At 35.7% G+C, this 3,365-nt stretch overlaps 1 pseudogene; it reads right to left on the reverse strand.

Moving 5' to 3' along the window:
• Positions 1–2,050: 2,050 nt before the first annotated feature.
• LOC136282431 (uncharacterized) lies at positions 2,051–2,843 on the reverse strand (annotated as a pseudogene).
• Between the last annotated feature and the right edge of the window lie 522 nt (positions 2,844–3,365).

A 3,365-nucleotide genomic window follows, 5' to 3' on the forward strand; every position in this document is an offset into this window, starting at 1 on the left:
TTTTCAAAAGCTAGAAACGCAGAAAAACAGCTGAGAAACATGGAGAAGTCAGATGACTGGAAATTGAGGTTGCTTTTCAGAAATTAGGAACGCAGGAAAACAGCTGATAAACGTGGAGCAATCATAATTTCTTTGTGAGGTCAAATTACCTTATTTAACGATTGGCTCTTACGTCAGCGTGCGTTCATTGGGATATGAAGCACAACAAGAGTCATAATTGATTGTACAGAATATCAGGTTAATAAACCCAAAACACCCACAGCACAAATTCAGACATGGGGTGAATACAATAGGAGATTAGGGTTTGTAAATTCAATATCCCTCTTTTTTCAAAAGGAAAACTGTTATCAAGTAAGCAGGTTACAAAAACAAGACAAATTGCTTCCTCAAGAATTCATATTGAACGTGCTATCGAGAGGATGAATTTTTTTTTTTTTTTTTTGCAAAAGGTCATTCCTCTGAAAGTTAAACACACAATAGACAATGTTGCTCTAATTTGTGCAGCTATTCGTAACCTGTATCCAAAGCTAGTGCAGTAAACATTTAACTCAATAAAACTTGAAGAACAAACTCCAGGAAGAATGCTTTCAATTTCTCTTTCAACTGAAGTAAAAACTCTTTATTAAATGGCACAAATGCAATGTCAAAAAAATGCAATAGGCTCTGACTTCAATAGTAAAATTCAGTTGCAATGGTTTAAAACTTGGTGCTTTTTCCCTTTGACAGGCCCTTTTCATTGAATAGCAAACTGATTTTTGGCTCCATAAATAAAAGGTGCTAAAAAACAAGTCGCCATTCTTAACTAAATCTGGCATAGTGGATTGTGTCTGGCTCTGATAAAGGGAAAATACAGAATCAAGCTTGGAACGCACTTTGAGCAAAAAACCAACCTGGTGGCACATAATTGCACTTTGTCAAACATCAAGGTAAACTTGAAGAGCCCCACAAATAGAATAGTGAAGGATCTTACTTCTTTTGTATAAGACATAATTTGCTGAGCTCTGAAATACGAGATTTCAAGTAAACAAAACAAAACGCAACCAAGATTGACTAGCTGTTCTAAGTAAGGTTCATAAGTTTTTGATTGACAAGGAAAGCATCACTTTAACATCAACAAAATTTCTTCTGTTGAATTTAGGAATTCAGCAACTCATGGGAAAGCTTTGCATTGTTTGTAGGAAAACTGCACTTAGAATTAACTTCCCAACCAGAGCACAGGAAGAAATTAAAACTGGCCTCCTTACTTACTAAAGCCTAGTTTTACTCCACAATTGGTCCAAATAAGACTTGCGTGTAGATAATGTGATTGTAAGACCAGCTGAATAGCTTTGTACTCACTGGAAGTAGAAAAATAAGGCAATGAAAATTGTGCATATAACTCCTAGGAAAAATATGCAGAATACACAAAACATAAAGGAACAAAGGAAAAAAAATTTAATTCACAGTTTATAAGTTCAACTGAAGCAGGAATAAATGTCATATCCATCTAATTTATTGTGTGGACCAACTGGATTCATTGTGCAGAATCTTTCATGCAAGTCTTCCTTCACATTGAAATTTCCCAACATATCTTCTATGCAAGCACATTTAACTAAGATCCAAAGTTTAATTGCTAAATCTTCCTTCTTCTAAACATTTGCCAAAATTTGAAACCTTAAAAAAAATATGTCAAATTTTGCTTTACTTTATCACTCCTGAATAAAACATTAAGGTCATGAGGATGAATGAAATGATCACCAACTAAAGAGGCTCTATATTGCTAACCAAATTCCCCTTGTGAGCACCTTAGAAAACATACAGAGAACAGTATGGAGAATATACATACTGATATGAGGGTGTAAAGGATTAATATACCAAATGAAATTCCCCCACCCACCCTCAATCACACACACTTCAGTATGCTGCACCACCTGAGTATATATACAAGATAGTACTCTCCACCAAGTTGTTTCCCTCACCTTATCACCTGTCTCCTGCTTAATGTTTTCATAATGCAGAGTGAAGTTGTACATTAGTTCACAACTTTGGTTTATACACCACAATAAATGTTTCAAATACCTGTTTCTACATCAAACAGTCTCGCAGTTTTGTCATAACCACAACTCAACACTTGATTATTACTCTCTGTAACATTCCATCTGATGCAGTTAACGCCCTGTTTGTGACCTTCAAGAGTTAGATGCAATTTCTTTGATGGTCTGTATACTTGATCTGTTTCCTTGAGGTTTAGAAATTCAGCTTTATCTGGGTGATAATTTGATCCTTTTAATTACTCATTTCTCAAGGTTAAATCAGTGTCTTGTAACGGCTGATTCGCCATAAGAGATGAGGATGTTGCTTGAGCCAATTTCTCTCTTTGTCTTTTAGACACGTAAGGTTTGACGTTTGGTCCTGAACTTATCAAAGATGACATCGTTTCCTGGTTACCTGAATTGAACAATGCTGGAGATTTCGCATTTTTCTCAGTACTTGTCCGGAAATAACCACACGGAGGGGTTTTGTGTTTATCATCAATTAAGGGCCCCCAAAAATCATTTTGAGTAATCACCGATGAATTACAGGTATTTATAATCTTCTTTGATTCAGTTAGGTTATTTGAAAATAATCTACATTACTCTCCAGGCTTGAGACGAGATTCTAACTTTCCATTCTCGGTATTTCTATTGCTCCCCGCGTAAATTACGATGTTATCAGATTCCGTAACCTTTGGTTTCTTGTTCGGGGGCTCATCGCTCTCTTCAGACGATGGACCACTGTTGTATGCAAGTAGACCTTCCATACTTCACTGGAACATTTTGGGAATAAATTTATTACGGTGCAAAACAAGCCGCCATTTTGATTACACAAACTCATCCCTAGGACCTTTAAGAAAAAAAATTTCAAGATGGAACCCGGAAGTAAACTACCCGGAAGCAAAAGCTTTAATGACAATCACGAAATTTCAGGTTTTATTCGACTACTTTTTCCTTAATTTTCTGTTGCAGTTTTAATAGAAAGTTTTAAGAAATTCTTCGTCCGAAATTCACCAAAAGCAACTGAAAACACAATACAGCTGGCGTGTTAGGTAAACGGTGCCTCTTTAAAACGGGATTAGAATCTGTAATATAAACCAAAGAATGATCACCTCGTCTATGTGCGGCAAATTTAAATATTTGCCAACAAGCACTCTGCCATCGGTAAAATCAACTAATCAAAACTATTCTTCAGCTCCCTACAGTGTGCTACTAAATTAGAGATGGGAATGAAATATCAGCCCATTTTAAAATTATATCTTTATTTGAGACTACGTTATATTCTCTAGAAAGTTGCTTTGTCCAAAGATAGAATGTCTGAACGTTTGGTCAGCTCTTAAGTTATATGGTTTT

This window comes from Pocillopora verrucosa, chromosome 7 (assembly GCF_036669915.1).
Source record: "Pocillopora verrucosa isolate sample1 chromosome 7, ASM3666991v2, whole genome shotgun sequence".
NCBI lineage: Eukaryota > Metazoa > Cnidaria > Anthozoa > Scleractinia > Pocilloporidae > Pocillopora > Pocillopora verrucosa.